We start from the raw sequence: 20415 nt of genomic DNA, 5'->3' as shown, positions 1-20415 counted from the left end.
CTGTGTGCATTGTGGAGACAGTCAACAGTAGGGCTGTGTGCATTGTGGAGACAGTCAGCAGTAGGGCTGTGTGCATGGTAGAGACAGTCAGCAGTAGGACTGTGTGCATTGTGGAGACAGTCAGCAGTAGGGCTGTGTGCATTGTGGAGACAGTCAGCAGCAGGGCTGTGTGCATGGTAGAGACAGTCAGCAGTAGGGCTGTGTACATTGTGGAGACAGTCAGCAGTAGGGCTGTGTGCATTGTGGAGACAGTCAGCAGTAGGGCTGTGTTCATTGTGGAGACAGTCAGCAGTAGGGCTGTGTGCATTGTGGAGACAGTCAGCAGTAGGGCTGTGTGCATGGTAGAGACAGTCAGCAGTAGGGCTGTGTACATTGTGGAGACAGTCAGCAGTAGGGCTGTGTGCATTGTGGAGACAGTCAGCAGTAGGGCTGTGTGCATTGTGGAGACAGTCAGCAGTAGGGCTGTGTGCATGGTAGAGACAGTCAGCAGTAGGGCTGTGTGCATTGTGGAGACAGTCAGCAGTAGGGCTGTGTGCATGGTAGAGACAGTCAGCAGTAGGGCTGTGTACATTGTGGAGACAGTCAGCAGTAGGGCTGTGTGCATTGTGGAGACAGTCAGCAGTAGGGCTGTGTGCATTGTGGAGACAGTCAACAGTAGGGCTGTGTGCATTGTGGAGACAGTCAGCAGTAGGGCTGTGTGCATTGTGGAGACAGTCAACAGTAGGGCTGTGTGCATTGTGGAGACAGTCAGCAGTAGGGCTGTGTGCATGGTAGAGACAGTCAGCAGTAGGGCTGTGTGCATTGTGGAGACAGTCAGCAGTAGGGCTGTGTGCATGGTAGAGACAGTCAGCAGTAGGGCTGTGTACATTGTGGAGACAGTCAGCAGTAGGGCTGTGTGCATTGTGGAGACAGTCAGCAGCAGGGCTGTGTGCATGGTAGAGACAGTCAGCAGTAGGGCTGTGTACATTGTGGAGACAGTCAGCAGTAGGGCTGTGTGCATTGTGGAGACAGTCAGCAGTAGGGCTGTGTTCATTGTGGAGACAGTCAGCAGTAGGGCTGTGTGCATTGTGGAGACAGTCAGCAGTAGGGCTGTGTGCATGGTAGAGACAGTCAGCAGTAGGGCTGTGTACATTGTGGAGACAGTCAGCAGTAGGGCTGTGTGCATTGTGGAGACAGTCAGCAGTAGGGCTGTGTTCATTGTGGAGACAGTCAGCAGTAGGGCTGTGTGCATTTTGGAGACAGTCAGCAGTAGGGCTGTGTGCATTTTGGAGACAGTCAGCAGTAGGGCTGTGTGCATTGTGGAGACAGTCAGCAGTGGGGCTGTGTGCATGGTGGAGACAGTCAGCAGTAGGGCTGTGTGCATTGTGGAGGTAGTCAGCAGTAGGGCTGTGTGAATTGTGGAGGTAGTCAGCAGTAGGGCTGTGTGCATGGTAGAGACAGTCAGCAGTAGGGCTGTGTGCATGGTAGAGACAGTCAGCAGTAGGGCTGTGTGCATGGTAGAGACAGTCAGCAGTAGGGCTGTGTGCATAGTAGAGACAGTCAGCAGTATGGCTGTGTGCATGGTAGAGACAGTCAGCAGTAGGGCTGTGTGCATGGTAGAGACAGTCAGCAGTAGGGCTGTGTGCATGGTAGAGACAGTCAGCAGTAGGGCTGTGTGCATGGTAGAGACAGTCAGCAGTAGGGCTGTGTGCATGGTAGAGACAGTCAGCAGTAGGGCTGTGTGCATGGTAGAGACAGTCAGCAGTAGGGCTGTGTGCATGGTAGAGACAGTCAGCAGTAGGGCTGTGTGCATGGTAGAGACAGTCAGCAGTAGGGCTGTGTGCATGGTAGAGACAGTCAGCAGTAGGGCTTGCTTTCTGGGACAGGTGTGAACTGTGAAGGGTTAATGGTCTCCTTGTAGTTTGGTGGCAGAGGTTAAATGCTCCTTGTAGTGACATTTGATGGAAGTTGGGCTGCAGGCAGATTTGTGCATTCTTCTATTGCTCATGTGCTGTGGATTCTATGATCTACGGTTTATTACAGTGTAATCTATATGTTCATGCAAACTCTGTACTTCATAAGAGCTGAAAGTTTTTATATATGAAATTGTGCCAGCATTTCCCCATTGCACTGTTCCTGGCAACATCTCTGAAAACCATGTTGGATTACTGTGACTGTTGGATTACTGTGACAGTTGGATTACTGTGACTGGTGCCGCTGGTTGTTCTGGGCCCCAGTCCTGTATGTTTATCATGTAGAATATGGCTGCTCCTTCCTAGGATAGTTGACCAGCAGCATGGGAAGGATGTGAATTGCTGAGCAGGGCTTTGCCCCACCAGTCTGACCATCTGTAGGGCTTCACCTTTATGGCCATATGCATTTTATATTGTATCTATGATGCCATGGATGCCTAGGGTCCAGAAAAATATCTGTGGTAGATGGATTGGCATGGATTGTGGGATTCCTCGATACATTTAGCAAAATTCGGAGGATGGACTATATTGATACAATTCTATAGCAAGTGTTGTGCATGGTTCTATATATTGATTGTATAAAATCTCAATATTACATTTGAAGCGCTCCTTATTTTTTAATCCGCCTGTTTCAGTGTGTAAATTTGCCGTGATGAAGGGTTAAATGAACGGGTGGTCCTCCTCGGCCCCCTTTTTCCCCAGGCCAGGAGTGATATAAATCCCTGACATGTTTATACCGCCACTTGAACTAATTTACATTCAGGGAAAGTAAACTTGCCTGCAGCAGAGCGGGGCTCATATGTGACACAGTGGCTGGTGACATATTAATATACATATGTAGGATTAGTCACTGCAATATGATGTTCTCACAATGCACAAAGAAATGAGACACTAACCTCTGCTCCATCTGTATCACACAGATAGGCAACAATTCATCAGATAAACAAAGCTGCGGAGTGTATTTAAAATATAGAAGTTTTAACGTCTCTAATAATATCTTTACACCGCAAGTATCAGGAGGGCTCGCAATCACTTATTAAGGAAAAAAAATAGAGTTTTATTGAATTGTCATTTTTAGCAATCTTTTTTTTTTGGGGAATGAGAACTGTTGCAGTTTTGGTTGGTACATTGTATACTTTGTATTGTCATTGTGGAACAGTCCTGATCTAAGCTGATTAGCGCTCACCTCCCATTATAGCACTCAGGCCATAAGCCTTATATGCTGGTAATTACAGTGACATTAACACTATGGTTCTTCTTTTGTTTTGTTTACATTTGTTTCTGTCTATTAGTAAATAGAGATATTTCCATCATACGTCTATAGTCTATCATGTCTGCGCTGTGCACCAGGTGTATATTGTGGCGTACATGCGATCATTTTATATAATTTTATTTTTATTCTATATCAACACCTGTATCGAAGTATCGATTTATAGTCTGCGATCATCGTCATCTGATAAAACTGCTCGCATTATCTTACCCCAATCATGCAATCCCAAAGAGTTAAAGGATATTTTCAGCTCTCCTGCACACACACACACATATGTATATTTTTTTCTTTCTGGGAAATGTCACCGTGTAACGCCGTTCCGCACTCTTGGGAGGCCTTTATTTTCCCCTTTGCTGATATTTACATTGTTTATGTGCACAGTGTGCATTCATAAAGGATAAATCAACATTTCTGCCAGTGTTCTGAAAACACGTTCTGTTCCTTGACTGTTGAGATGTTTGGTCGCCTCGATGTTCCTGGTGGTGAAAAGCTTTATTTGTTGAAAGACGGAGCTCCCTTGTTAGTTCTGATGTGAAGGTCACTTGCCATGAAGTCACACCCTCTATTACATCGGTAAATTAATATTACAGTCACACTCTTCGCCGAGCGTCCGCGCTTCTGACGAGTGTCCGCGTTCCTATCTCAAGGCTGCGCGTTCGTACGTGAATTCGGTGGTGTAGGCTAGGATGGATCCTTTATTATTGTACAATTTGGTTGCTGATGCCATGGTGGTTAGGAGGAGCTGCCACATTGTAGATTTCTTTAGATGTCCTATAATAATCTGGATATTAGGGCCGCGCTCCACTTCCAGGTGATCTGTCTACTCATGCAGGAGCAACATCTGTGCTGCAGTTTTACCTGTACCCATAGGTGAAAAACTTTACATTTCTAAAAGGAAAATTAGTGCAACTCTTTACATTTGCTAAGAGCTATTCCTAAAACTGGCAGGTGCACATATTTATTCCTTAGATCCACCACGTAGGAGATACAATAATAGCAATTGATAGGACATCGCTAAACACATGAGATCAGTATATGTGCATGTATCCATACATACAGATATATTTACTTATTTCATCTCTGTTATCCTAGTCATCCTACTCAGTCATCAGGATTAAATAGTTAATTACTGGAGATGTGCTTTTAATTTTAAGGCGTCCTTCTGAGGGAGTAAAAGCTTTAGAATGTGGTTCCATATGGCGGCACCGTACGGCAGCACGTGGAGAGTCCACGGCTCTGCTGTGTGCGTGAGGTCTAAAGCCAGGACACCCCGACAGTCTCTCCCGCAGATCCATCCTAGAAAAAATGAATTCACATTTGAAATACTGTAAAAAGTAGTTAATGTTTGATTTAAAAAAAAAAGCAAAAATGTTAAAACCATCTCGCTAATTCATTTCAGATATCTCGATCCTCCTTAACCCTTATATTGTATAAACCTAGGATTATTATTACTATAATAATAATTTTTATTTATATAGCGCCAACATATTCACTACTTTTACAAAACGATTTCACTGGTCTCTGAGGTGGGAAGGAAATCCAGCATCGTAAAACACAGTTGGACACGCAGACATTAACTTGTAGCTTCAGGGACCGAATGCGAAATCTGAAGCTGGCCCTCCATATTTCATGTTTTACTGGGTGGGACTTCTACTTTTGTGTCCCCCTGTTTGGACACAGCTTTTGGGTTTAGTATAGGATGTTCTCCCACATCACCATTTTGATCATCACTGCACTTATATTGGCCGATCGTGGCTGTAACATTTACCGTTCAGTAGCCTGTTTATTTAGGTAGACTTCTCTTCAATACGCCTATCGTTAATATTATTGCTCTCGACAGCACGTTACCTGTTTACACAGCACTATGGGCTACCGAGAACGATAACTTTTAAATGAGTTTAAAATTTAATTTCACCTGACAAACAAATGTTTTATTCGTTCATCTGGTAAATGGCGCCTTATTTAAACAGGCTGATAATTGGGGAAATTAGTGTTTCTAGGCATGATCCTTCCCAAATAAAGGCTAGTGTGCACCCACACTCTTCTGCTGTGTCCTCGATTAATTTCAAGTATTTTACAGATCATAAGTAAAACTCTAAATGATCACCTGCATTTCCCTACATATTTCTACCTTATCTGACTTGAGTTTGACAGTGGTGCAGACCAATTCCACCCTAATAATCCTTCTTCTTCTTCTTTGGACAAAGGGGCTGGTTTACTAAAACATTCTGTACAAACCCAGACTAGACAATCTAAACCTTTATCAAACGCTTTACGCCTCCTATTAGTTAACGTACTTTGTTCTACTAAATTATTACAATTTTTGGGTGCATGTAATCTGAATATAGGCCACACGATTCTCCACTCACTTTCCGAAAAGTATTTATTTTTTTGCCAAGCTACCACTGGGGAATGTTGCCTTACGCTTTTACCATTCAACGTTTACCTCTCACCAGTTTTAGCATATCAAACTGGCCCATCAAGGAATAGTTTTTGCAGAACTGAATAAAACATAGTTTTAATTTTTTTATTTTCTCACCACGCGAGAGTAGAGCAGAGCTGTGCGTCGTTACAAACACCTCTTGCAGCTCTCATCTCATGGCAGTCAGTTTGGGGAGAGGGGAGTAGGGTAGATAGTGCTGTGAGAGGAGAGCTGCAAGAGGTGTCTGTAATGACACACAGCTCTGCTCTACTCTCCTCCCCCCACACTGACTGCTTGGTGTGACATTTTCTTGAGTTGTGTTTTTTTTCCCGTGCATGACTGCTCCTGCTTATGATTGATCAACGTCATGGGGAAAAAGTAACTGCCCCTAATAATCCCTGCTAATGCCCCATTAGACTTAGTGGAAATTAGAATTTAAACTTTGTTTGCTAATATTTCCACTATGAAGAATGTAAATGAAAACATAATTATTATTCAGCAGCTCTGCAGCTACTATTCCATGATATGGTCAGTTTAAATGGAATCTGTCACCCTAAAATCGTGTATGAGCTGCGGCCACCGGCATCAGGGGCTTATCTACAGCATTCTGCAATGCTGTAGATAAGCCCCCGATCTAACCTGTTTTTCTTACCTTTCAGGTTAGATTATACTCACCCAGGGGTGGTCCGCTGCGGTCCGGTCCGGGGCCTCCCATCTTCATACGATGACGTCCTCTTCTTGTCTTCTTGCCGCAGCTCCGGCGCAGGCGTACTTTGTCTGCCCTGTTGCCTCTCTGACCTTTCCTGGCACCTGCGCACTGCAGTACTTTGCTCTGCCCTCAACAGGGCAGACAGAGTACGCTTGCGCCAGAGCCGCGGCAAGAAGAGGACGTCATTGTATGAAGATAGGAGGCCCCGGACCGCGACGCCCATCGGACCCGGACCGCAGCGGGACCGCCCCTGGGTGAGTATAATCTAACCTCTTTTTCTCATCTTTCAGGTTACATTGGGGGCTTATCTACAGCATTACAGAATGCTGTAGATAAGCCCCTGATGCTGGTGGCCGCAGCTCATATACGATTTTGGGGGTGACAGGTTCCCTTTAACATGCTCAAAACAGTGAAATGTCCTCCATGGACTGCCTGTTTAATGCACAGACATCTCTCCAGAGTCCTAGAGCAAAGATATTATTTACTGAATTGGGGACACGCCATTAGCTGATTATTGTACAGATAATCCCTTTAATTAAAAGTTAATTTCGAGTGGAATTAGGACATTATATAAGTACACTGTTGGTAAATGCACTTATGAGCTGAGGGCAATAGAGAAGTTCAGTATTGACCTTTTATTTCTTTTGCCAGCCCTGCCAGACAGTAACATCATAGGTTGTTGCAATCGGGTTACTTAGCGACATTTCCAATGCAAAATGTCAACAGTGACCATTTTATAGTGTACAACATCTGCAGCATCACAGATCGGTGTCCTGTTCTGCTGGGGACGTCGGAAAATGATTAACATCCACCGATAATTAATGATGCAGTGTAATCTTGTATTAGCGTCTGGTTCATATGAGGCCTATAGAAGACCCTGCATTTGTGGGACGCGAGTGACTAAATCTTTTCAAGTAAACGTTGTCAATGTTTTCTGTGGTTTTTTGGAAGATTAATATTTTCTCAATTTAGAATTTAAAGAGTTACCATTGTTTTTAATTTTAATTTCAGAAATCAATAGTACAAATGAAAATAAGTAACTTTGTAATATATTTTATCAGATAAATCTGCTTCATTCTCCCCGGACTGATCTTTCACTCCCAGTTCATAGGTAAAACCTGCGGTCAGTGAAGACACATTACTGAGATAAGAGATATGGAGGGAGAGGAGCTGGAGGCCGACACTGACATTCTACAAGTTCTCCTGTAAAGATAGTTACAGTCCTCCATAGAACGTAATGAGCACCAACTGCTATCTCTGTACTGAGAATGGCGGTATTTACTGAAGACACGTTTTACCTGTGAATTGAGAATTTGGGGAATGAATGATCAGTCCAGAAGGAAAAGTTGGCAGAATGATCTGATATGATCTGTTACAAAGTCTTATTTCATGTGTACTATTGATTTATTAAATAAAACTGGAGATTCCAGTTTCAGCAAAAAAATTATATACGGTATATACAGGGTGGTCCAAAAGTAGTTGGACAGTATGTGTAATAGGGTTATGAAGGGGGAGATTTATCAAACATGGTTTTTGGGGTTCAAAGTTCTCACCACACATCTAGATAAGTTTCTTGGGGGGTCTAGTTTCCAAAGTAGGGTCACTTGTGGGGGGTTTCTACTGTTTAGGCACACCAGGGGCTTTGCAAGCGCAACATGACGCCCGCAGACCATTCCATCAAAGTCTGCATTCCAAAACATCACTACTTCCCTTTCGAGCTCCGACTTGTACCCAAACAGTGGTTTACCCCCACACATGGGGTATCAGTTTACTGAGGACAAACTGGACGACAGTTTTTGCGGTCCACTTTCTCTTTTTACCCTTGGGAAAATAAAAAAAAAATAGTTGCTAAAAGATCATTTTTGTGACTAAAAAGTTAAATGTTCATTTTTTTTTTCTTCCATGTTGCTTCTGCTGCTGTGAAACACCTGAAGGGTTAATAAACTTCTTGAATGTGGTTTTGAGAACCTTGAGGGGTGCAGGTTTTTTTTTTTAGAATGGTGTCACTTTTGGGTATTTTCAGCCATACAGACCCCTCAAACTGGCTGTAAATGTGAGGTGGTCCTTAAAAAAAAATGGTTTTGTAAATTTTGTTGTAAAAGTGAGAAATCGCTGGTCAACTTTTAACCCTTATAACTTCCCAGCAAAAAAAAAAAAATGTTTCCAAAATTGTGCTGATGTAAAGTAGACGTGTGGGAAATGTTATTTATTAATTATTTTGTGTCACATAACTCTCTGGTTTAACAGAATAAAAATTCAAAATGAATAATAATCAAAATAAATGTTATTATTTTCTGTCCACAAACTTTTGGACCACCGTATATATATATATATATATATATATATATATATATATATATATAGATATAGATATATATATCTATATACATATAGATATATATATCTATATATATATATATACGTTTTGGTATCAAATCCTCTCTATTTTCAGGTTCTCTCTCTTGCTTATACTGTATTTTGGAGGAACCCGCATTGTTTATTTCTAGTGGTAAACAAATCTGTCCTGGCCATGTGATAAGATTCCGAGGAAAGAGCACAAATAGCACGAATCAGTACCACTTTTCATTTTACAAAGAATAACACTTATATGACGATACCAGAATCCTTTCCCCAGTAATGGAAAATGTGGGAACATGTATGAAACTAAGTTTATGTATAAACAGTAATAGCAACCAACCAAATTCAAAGGTTGGAACTTAGCACAAACAGTGGTGTTGCCCACAGCAACCAAATTCAAACTGTACAAATAAAATAAACAGTGTTGTTGCTCGTAGCAACCATGTTTTGTTCATGACCTTCTTTTTCGTCTGTGAACATTACATTACATTGTGAAATATAGCGTGTGATAGTCCAGAAAGTGTAATCCCTCGTGTCCAGCACAAAACTGAAATCTAATCTGAAAGAGAGGTTGTGTAGTTACTGTATGTTCTGCTTTCTTCCTTAAATGTATTATTATATATTTTTTCATCTATTACTTTAAATCCAGCCGTACTTCCCCGGTCTTTGTTGATATGGCGGTGACATCATGTCCATATCATGTGACCACTGCAGCCAATCGCTGAGCTTTAGTGGTCTAGTTCCGTGTCCTCAGGACCACCACTGAGCCCAGTGATTGGCTGCAGCGGTTACATGATGTTGATGTGACATTACCTCTGCAGCGGTATCTGACATGGGGCACATTTGCTCGATATTTTCCTCCCCTGGTTTTGTTGCTGGGTGTCCTTGGAGCACCTCGATACATAATGTTAGAGCATATGTTTCCTGTAAACGGTGGTTTGATTCCTTTGGATTGATATCTGGCCAATTTAGCTTTTACTTTTTTTTTTACATTACCTTGATGGCGTGTGGTGACTCTGAGTCACGAGAACAGCTCCTCTGCTGCCACCATGGACAGGATACAGACCGCTGTGATCGCCACACATCGCTGCCGCCTTTATTGGCATCTTCAGTTGGCATGTTAGAGAATGGCTGACAATACTATCCCTGACCACAATATAACAGAAGGTGGAGCCTCACTGTGCTCAATAGCACCGAGGAGATATAGCTCGCTGCTTACAGTTTGGCTCAAATATATTGTTAGGGTTTTTTTCTTTTATTGTTGCATATGTTGGTTTTTTGGGATACATTTTTTGTCTTTGCATTATACTGTAAGTTTATTAAAGCTTTCCTTTAAGACCCATGCATGGCAAAGCAACCAGTAGCAAATCTGTAGGACAGACTCTCAATGGTTCTGTATTACCGACCAGTAGAAACTTTATCTATTATCTATCCATCCATCCGTCTCCATCCATCTCCATCCATATCCATCCATCCATCTCCATCCATCCATCTCCATCCATCCATATCCATCCATCCATATCCATCCATCCATATCCATCCATCCATCTCCATCCATATCCATCCATCCATCTCCATCCATCCGTCTCCATCCATATCCATCCATCCGTCTCCATCCATATCCATCTCCATCCATCCGTCTCCATCCATATCCATCCATCCGTCTCCATCCATCTCCATGCATCCGTCTCCATCCATCTCCATCCATCCGTCTCCATCCATCCGTCTCCATCCATCCGTCTCCATCCATCCATATCCATCCATCCGTCTCCATCCATATCCATCTCCATCCATCCGTCTCCATCCATATCCATCCATCCGTCTCCATCCATCTCCATCCATCCGTCTCCATCCATATCCATCCATCCGTCTCCATCCATATCCATCCATCCGTCTCCATCCATATCCATCCATCCGTCTCCATCCATCTCCATGCATCCGTCTCCATCCATATCCATCCGTCTCCATCCATCCATCTCCATCCATCCGTCTCCATCCATATCCATCCATCCGTCTCCATCCATCCGTCTCCATCCATCCATCTCCATCCATCCATCTCCATCCATCCGTCTCCATCCATCCGTCTCCATCCATCCATCTCCATCCATCCGTCTCCATCCATATCCATCCATCCGTCTCCATCCATATCCATCCATCCGTCTCCATCCATCCATCTCCATCCATCCGTCTCCATCCATATCAATCCATCCGTCTCCATCCATATCCATCCATCCGTCTCCATCCATCCATCTCCATGCATCCGTCTCCATCCATATCAATCCATCCGTCTCCATCCATCCATCTCCATCCATCCGTCTCCATCCATATCAATCCATCCATCTCCATCCATCCGTCTCCATCCATCCGTCTCCATCCATCCGTCTCCATCCATATCCATCCATCCGTCTCCATCCATATCCATCTCCATCCATCCGTCTCCATCCATATCCATATCCATCCATCCGTCTCCATCCATCTCCATGCATCCGTCTCCATCCATCTCCATCCATCCGTCTCCATCCATCCATCTCCATCCATCCGTCTCCATCCATCCGTCTCCATCCATCCATATCCATCCATCCGTCTCCATCCATATCCATCTCCATCCATCCGTCTCCATCCATATCCATCCATCCGTCTCCATCCATCTCCATGCATCCGTCTCCATCCAACTCCATCCATCCGTCTCCATCCATCCGTCTCCATCCATCCGTCTCCATCCATATCCATCCGTCTCCATCCATATCCATCCATCCGTCTCCATCCATCTCCATGCATCCGTCTCCATCCATCAGTCTCCATCCATCCATCTCCATCCATCCGTCTCCATCCATCCATCTCCATCCATCCGTCTCCATCCATCCATCTCCATCCATCCATCTCCATCCATCCGTCTCCATCCGTCTCCATCCATCCGTCTCCATCCATCCGTCTCCATCCATCCATCTCCATCCATCCATCTCCATCCATCCATATCCATCCATCCGTCTCCATCCATCCATCTCCATCCATCCGTCTCCATCCATCCATCTCCATCCATCCATCTCCATCCATCCGTCTCCATCCATCCGTCTCCATCCATCCGTCTCCATCCATCCATCTCCATCCATCCATCTCCATCCATCCATATCCATCCATCCGTCTCCATCCATCCATCTCCATCCATCCGTATCCATCCATCTCCATCCATCCGTCTCCATCCATCCATATCCATCCATCCGTCTCCATCCATATCCATCTCCATCCATCCGTCTCCATCCATATCCATCCATCCGTCTCCATCCATCTCCATGCATCCGTCTCCATCCAACTCCATCCATCCATCCGTCTCCATCCATATCCATCTCCATCCATCCGTCTCCATCCATATCCATCCATCCGTCTCCATCCATCTCCATGCATCCGTCTCCATCCAACTCCATCCATCCGTCTCCATCCATCCGTCTCCATCCATCCGTCTCCATCCATATCCATCCGTCTCCATCCATATCCATCCATCCGTCTCCATCCATCTCCATGCATCCGTCTCCATCCATCAGTCTCCATCCATCCATCTCCATCCATCCGTCTCCATCCATCCATCTCCATCCATCCGTCTCCATCCATCCATCTCCATCCATCCATCTCCATCCATCCGTCTCCATCCGTCTCCATCCATCCGTCTCCATCCATCCGTCTCCATCCATCCATCTCCATCCATCCATCTCCATCCATCCATATCCATCCATCCGTCTCCATCCATCCATCTCCATCCATCCGTCTCCATCCATATCAATCCATCCGTCTCCATCCATCCATATCCATCCATCCGTCTCCATCCATATCCATCTCCATCCATCCGTCTCCATCCATATCCATCCATCCGTCTCCATCCATCTCCATGCATCCGTCTCCATCCAACTCTATCCATCCGTCTCCATCCATCCATCTCCATCCATCCATCTCCATCCATCCGTCTCCATCCGTCTCCATCCATCCGTCTCCATCCATCCGTCTCCATCCATCCATCTCCATCCATCCATCTCCATCCATCCATATCCATCCATCCGTCTCCATCCATCCATCTCCATCCATCCGTCTCCATCCATATCAATCCATCCGTCTCCATCCATCCATATCCATCCATCCGTCTCCATCCATATCCATCTCCATCCATCCGTCTCCATCCATATCCATCCATCCGTCTCCATCCATCTCCATGCATCCGTCTCCATCCAACTCCATCCATCCGTCTCCATCCATCCGTCTCCATCCATCCGTCTCCATCCATATCCATCCGTCTCCATCCATATCCATCCATCCGTCTCCATCCATCTCCATGCATCCGTCTCCATCCATCAGTCTCCATCCATCCATCTCCATCCATCCGTCTCCATCCATCCATCTCCATCCATCCGTCTCCATCCATCCATCTCCATCCATCCATCTCCATCCATCCATCTCCATCCATCCGTCTCCATCCGTCTCCATCCATCCGTCTCCATCCATCCGTCTCCATCCATCCATCTCCATCCATCCATCTCCATCCATCCATATCCATCCATCTCCATCCATCCGTCTCCATCCATCCATCTCCATCCATCCATCTCCATCCATCCGTCTCCATCCGTCTCCATCCATCCGTCTCCATCCATCCGTCTCCATCCATCCATCTCCATCCATCCATCTCCATCCATCCATATCCATCCATCCGTCTCCATCCATCCATCTCCATCCATCCGTCTCCATCCATCCGTCTCCATCCATCCATATCCATCCATCCGTCTCCATCCATATCCATCTCCATCCATCCGTCTCCATCCATATCCATCCATCCGTCTCCATCCATCTCCATGCATCCGTCTCCATCCAACTCCATCCATCCGTCTCCATCCATCCGTCTCCATCCATCCGTCTCCATCCATATCCATCCGTCTCCATCCATATCCATCCATCCGTCTCCATCCATCTCCATGCATCCGTCTCCATCCATCAGTCTCCATCCATCCATCTCCATCCATCCGTCTCCATCCATCCATCTCCATCCATCCGTCTCCATCCATCCATCTCCATCCATATCCATCCATCCGTCTCCATCCATATCCATCCATCCGTCTCCATCCATCCATCTCCATCCATCCATCTCCATCCATCCGTCTCCATCCGTCTCCATCCATCAGTCTCCATCCATCCATCTCCATCCATCCGTCTCCATCCATCCATCTCCATCCATCCGTCTCCATCCATCCATCTCCATCCATATCCATCCATCCGTCTCCATCCATATCCATCCATCCGTCTCCATCCATCCATCTCCATCCATCCATCTCCATCCATCCGTCTCCATCCGTCTCCATCCATCCGTCTCCATCCATCCGTCTCCATCCATCCATCTCCATCCATCCATCTCCATCCATCCATATCCATCCATCCGTCTCCATCCATCCGTCTCCATCCATCCATCTCCATGCATCCGTCTCCATCCATATCCATCCGTCTCCATCCATCCGTCTCCATCCATCCATCTCCATCCATCCGTCTCCATCCATCCATATCCATCCATCCGTCTCCATCCATCCATCTCCATCCATCCGTCTCCATCCATATCAATCCATCCGTCTCCATCTCCATCCATCCATCGCCATCCATCCGTCTCCATCCATCTCCATCCTTCCATCTCCATCCTTCCTCCATCCATCCATCTCCATCCATCCATCTCCATCCATCCATCTCCATCCTTCCATCTCCATCCTTCCATCTCCATCCTTCCTCCATCTATCCATCTCCATCCTTCCATCTCCATCCATCCAAACATATCCATCCATCTCCATCCATAATTATCCATCCATCCATCATATACCAAGCACTTAAAGCATATAGACAACTTTGGAAATATTGTTTTGAATTACATCAATGTATTTTGGGCAAAAAATATATATTTTTTTAACATTGGGTTAAAATGCACCCCACTTGGCTTTTACAGGTTTTTTATTTCCCTGCACATTTCTGGCTGCAGAATGAGTTATCTGAGAATCTGTCAGTGAGCTCGCTCATGTGGGAGACGTGTGTAACTAATCTATGTGTCATTTAGTGCTGGTTTATGACCATAAACCACCTCAAACTTGAGCTAAACTTTACTGTGGTCATTAATCAGCTGAGAGCTGCTCAGAGAAAAGAAACAAAGCAAAACACACTGATAAAAGCACTACAAATCACTAGGTGCTCACTGACTGAAGAGAACTCATTTTGTAGCCATCGATGTGCAGGGAAAAAAGGATTGTGAAAAAGCCAAATGGTGCCAAACGTTTACTGAAACACAACAGACTTTTTTTTTTTTTTTTTTTTAGCTTAAATCACTTGAGTGATAACAAAAAAAAAATAAAAGATTCTGTTTTTCATTTTTCTCACTGACTAATGTGAAAGTCACCTTTGATTTTGCCAAAGATGCCAATAATGGTACATATTTCCCTCTGTAGGGGCCACTACTTGGTAGATGTAGTTATTACTTGCACCTATTCTGCAAAAGTAAAACTCACTTTACTTTTAGAAACTTTCTGCTCGGGCTAACAAAATTGGAGCTCCTTTCTGAAATCTTGTGTTTGTGGGTGTGATATGTATGGGCTGTGCACATGTTCGACTTGTCCATGGGAAAATCTGCAATGCGAGTCTATGGGTGCGTGAAAAACATTGGACTGCACTCGGATGACATTTGAGTGCAGTCCGATTTTCACAAACCGAATGGAGATTTTTTTTTCTCCACGTACGAGAAAAAAAATCAAGACACTCGGACCACACTGTGATCAAAGTCTGATCAGAATAATCGTCCGCTTTTCTCGTGCGTGAAAAAATCTGACATCTGAATAAGCCCTTAAAGGACCACCGCTTTAACAAAAATCCACTAGTGCTCAGTATTTGGGCTGTTTTTAAAATCCACTGTACATGGAGGAGCAGAAATATGACATAATAGCTTCTGGCGGACAGTAATTCTCGAACGTGTTGGTTACATAAACATTTGGATGTAGCGCCTGGCTCCGCCGCAAACTGTCACAATCTGCTTATTAGGCGTAATAGAAAAATATCACAGTTTAGAACATGTTACAAGTGTTTGCCGATAGCCAAGTTGTTGTTTTTTTTTCCTTGAATCATCGGAGTAACGTTAGAACGTGTGATGTCCCAGAATTCCCCTCGCCAAGGAAAACTCGAACGTCCACAACAGAATGAACGCACAATATACAGATTCCCGTGTCAAAGAAATACCACGGCCGATTTCTTATGGGACACTTGCATAATAATCCACCATGCTGGTAATTCTAAAGGAACGGAGCCATTCAAATGAAGCTTTGCTCTTAACGTTTATCTTTTATATATATATATATATATATATATATATATGTGTGTGTATGTACCGTATATATATATTTTTTGTTTGTTTTGTTTTTTGTAAATATTTATAAATAAAAAGATACAAATATAATTTTGCATAAGAGTAAAAAATCTACAATAAAAAACTCAGTTTGTTATAGAAATGTAAATGAAAGTACATTAAAATGATTTTGTTACATTTTTCCTGTGTAATTTGTATATAAATTCCTTTTTTTTAATCTCTGTTTGCTGTATTGGATCCTTCTAGAGCATGTTCATGTGATGCATTCAGATTACCTTTCAAAATCGTAGTAAAATGGACAAGTTTTTGCCGCACTTTCTAAAAAAACAAAACAAAACATGACAACCCTCAACATCAAGTGGCATCATGTGAACATAACCTTATTGCTTGTAGACGTCGTCATTCTTGGCCGGTGATGACCTGATGATAGAGGTGGACAATGATTTAGAAAACAGAGATTTGCTGACTGTGCTCATAACAAACCCTGCACCAGGGCTGCCAACTTGTTTTGGACAGTTTATCAAAAAATCATGGACAGATAATATTTTTTATGGACACATTGGAAAGCCATAGTAAATCATTAGGATTATGAGTGATCCGTGTCTACAGCCCATAATTCTGATATGAAGACATCAGCTGCAGTCGCTGTAATCTGTAAAATGATGAGAATTACAGTCAAAATATCTGTAGAAGTTTCTTCTGCTTCAAAAAAATCACAGAGGCCTTGCATTTTTTTTTTTACTGACAGGGCAAAAAGGTGTCTTATTTTTCGGGTTGTGGAGTCTGAGTCGAGCAGTCACAGTTGGTGTCCATTTTCATGGAGTTGGTATAAAATGTACCGACTCTGATTCCTAAAGGCCCCTTCACACTCAGCGACGCTGCAGCGATACCGACAACGATGTCGATCGCTGCAGCGTCGCTGTTTGGTCGCTGGAGAGCTGTCACACAGACAGCTCTCCAGCGACCAACGATCCCGAAGTCCCCTGGTAACCAGGGTAAACATCGGGTTACTAAGCGCAGGGCCGCGCTTAGTAACCCGATGTTTACCCTGGTTACCAGCGTAAAAGTAAAAAAAACAAACACTACATACTTACCTACCGCTGTCTGTCCCCGGCGCTCTGCTTCTCTGCACTCCTCCTGCACTGACTGTGAGCACAGCGGCCGGAAAGCAGAGCGGTGACGTCACCGCTCTGCTTTCCAGCTGACCGACGCTCAGTCAGTGCAGGAGGAGTGCAGAGAAGCAGAGCGCCGGGGACAGACAGCGGTAGGTAAGTATGTAGTGTTTGTTTTTTTTACTTTTACGCTGGTAACCAGGGTAAACATTGGGTTACTAAGCGCGGCCCTGCACTTAGTAACCCGATGTTTACCCTGGTTACCAGTGAAGACATCGCTGGATCGGTGTCACACACGCCAATCCAGTGATGTCTGCAGGGAGTCCAGCGACGAAATAAAGTTCTGGACTTTCCTCAGTGACCAACGATCTCCCAGCAGGGGCCTGATCGTTGGTTGCTGTCACACATAACGATTTCCTTAACGATATCATTGCTATGTCACAAAAAGCAACAATATCGTTAACGATATCGTTATGTGTGAAGGTACCTTTGGCTAGGTTCACATTGCGTCAAGTACATGGCGTTAAATGGATTCGTTAAATGCATGTACCGAAAAGGAGCCAAAATTTGTTTAAAATCGTCGTCACGGTAACGCTTGCGTTAACGCATGTTATCGCGTTTTTTCATTTGGATGTCCGTTACGAAGTATCCGTTTGTCTGCGTTTGTCACTGTCAGTAACATATATCATAAATTGGGTACAATTGTTCAATGCAGGATGTGCTGAAAATGTTTTCCTAAGAATTTAGGAAAGTTTTGAAATGTCTTGTAAATGTCTGTTCTGTCCCTGATCTAAGGATCTTGGCGTTGAGTTGAGATTAATCTGTGCTGCACTTTATGTACATGCTCAGTAGTGAGGCAGTGCTGCTCTTTATGTACATGCTCAGTAGTGAGGCAGTGCTGCACTTTATGTACATGCTCAGCAGTGAGGCAGTGCTGCTCTTTATGTACATGCTCAGTAGTGAGGCAGTGCTGCTCTTTATGTACATTCTCAGTAGTGAGGCAGTGCTGCTCTTTATGTACATGCTCAGTAGTGAGGCAGTGATGCTCTTTATGTACATTCTCAGTAGTGAGGCAGTGATGCTCTTTATGTACATGCTCAGCAGTGAGGCAGTGCTGCACTTTATGTACATGCTCAGTAGTGAGGCAGTGCTGCTCTTTATGTACATACTCAGTAGTGAGGCAGTGCTGCACTTTATGTACATGCTCAGTAGTGAGGCAGTGCTGCTCTTTATGTACATGCTCAGTAGTGAGGCAGTGCTGCTCTTTATGTACATGCTCAGTAGTGAGGCAGTGCTGCTCTTTATGTACATGCTCAGTAGTGAGGCAGTGCTGCACTTTATGTACATTCTCAGTAGTGAGGCAGTGCTGCTCTTTATGTACATACTCAGTAGTGAGGCAGTGCTGCACTTTATGTACATGCTCAGTAGTGAGGCAGTGCTGCTCTTTATGTACATGCTCAGTAGTGAGGCAGTGCTGCTCTTTATGTACATGCTCAGTAGTGAGGCAGTGCTGCTCTTTATGTACATGCTCAGTAGTGAGGCAGTGCTGCACTTTATGTACATTCTCAGTAGTGAGGCAGTGCTGCTCTTTATGTACATGCTCAGTAGTGAGGCAGTGCTGCTCTTTATGTACATGCTCAGTAGTGAGGCAGTGCTGCACTTTATGTACATTCTCAGTAGTGAGGCAGTGCTGCTCTTTATGTACATACTCAGTAGTGAGGCAGTGCTGCTCTTTATGTACATGCTCAGCAGTGAGGCAGTGCTGCTCTTTATGTACATGCTCAGTAGTGAGGCAGGGCTGCACTTTATGTACATTCTCAGTAGTGAGGCAGTGCTGCACTTTATGTACATGCTCAGTAGTGAGGCAGTGCTGCTCTTTATGTACATGCTCAGTAGTGAGGCAGTGCTGCTCTTTATGTACATTCTCAGTAGTGAGGCAGTGCTGCTCTTTATGTACATGCTCAGTAGTGAGGCAGGGCTGCACTTTATGTACATGCTCAGCAGTGAGGCAGTGCTGCACTTTATGTACATGCTCAGTAGTGAGGCAGTGCTGCTCTTTATGTACATGCTCAGTAGTGAGGCAGTGCTGCACTTTATGTACATGCTCAGCAGTGAGGCAGTGCTGCTCTTTATGTACATGCTCAGTAGTGAGGCAGTGCTGCTCTTTATGTACATGCTCAGTAGTGAGGCAGTGCTGCACTTTATGTACATGCTCAGCAGTGAGGCAGTGCTGCTCTTTATGTACATGCTCAGTAGTGAGGCAGTGCTGCTCTTTATGTACATGCTCAGTAGTGAGGCAGTGCTGCGCTTTATGTACATGTTCAGTAGTGAGGCAGTGCTGCACTTTATGTACATGTTCAGTAGTGAGGCAGTGCTGCGCTTTATGTACATGTTCAGTAGTGAGGCAGTGCTGCTCTTTATGTACATGCTCAGCAGTGAGGCAGTGCTGCTCTTTATGTACATGCTCAGTAGTGAGGCAGTGCTGCTCTTTATGTACATGCTCAGTAGTGAGGCAGTGCTGCTCTTTATGTACATGCTCAGTAGTGAGGCAGTGCTGCGCTTTATGTACATGTTCAGTAGTGAGGCAGTGCTGCGCTTTATGTACATGTTCAGTAGTGAGGCAGTGCTGCGCTTTATGTACATGTTCAGTAGTGAGGCAGTGCTGCTCTTTATGTACATGCTCAGCAGTGAGGCAGTGCTGCTCTTTATGTACATGCTCAGTAGTGAGGCAGTGCTGCTCTTTATGTACATGCTCAGTAGTGAGGCAGTGCTGCTCTTTATGTACATGCTCAGTAGTGAGGCAGTGCTGCACTTTATGTACATTCTCAGTAGTGAGGCAGTGCTGCTCTTTATGTACATACTCAGTAGTGAGGCAGTGCTGCTCTTTATGTACATGCTCAGCAGTGAGGCAGTGCTGCTCTTTATGTACATGCTCAGTAGTGAGGCAGTGCTGCTCTTTATGTACATGCTCAGTAGTGAGGCAGGGCTGCACTTTATGTACATTCTCAGTAGTAAGGCAGTGCTGCTCTTTATGTACATGCTCAGTAGTAAGGCAGTGCTGCGCTTTATGTACATGCTCAGTAGTGAGGCAGTGCTGCACTTTATGTACATGCTCAGTAGTGAGGCAGTGCTACACTTTATGTACATGCTCAGTAGTGAGGCAGTGCTGCGCTTTATGTACATGCTCAGTAGTGAGGCAGTGCTGCGCTTTATGTACATGCTCAGTAGT

The 20415-nt window shown here is 44.6% G+C and overlaps 1 protein-coding gene across 5 annotated transcripts in view; it reads left to right on the top strand.

The window, feature by feature from the left end:
- Positions 1-20415, top strand: part of PDE4D (phosphodiesterase 4D) — a 1251030-nt gene that overhangs the window by 1148934 nt on the left and 81681 nt on the right. The gene's annotated exons all lie outside the window — the stretch shown is intronic.

The sequence above is a fragment of the Ranitomeya imitator genome, chromosome 1 (genome assembly GCF_032444005.1).
Source record: "Ranitomeya imitator isolate aRanImi1 chromosome 1, aRanImi1.pri, whole genome shotgun sequence".
In the NCBI taxonomy this organism is placed as follows: Eukaryota; Metazoa; Chordata; class Amphibia; order Anura; family Dendrobatidae; genus Ranitomeya; species Ranitomeya imitator.
The sequence above is the reverse complement of the archived record's forward strand: the minus strand, read 5'-3'. Positions and strand labels throughout refer to the sequence as shown.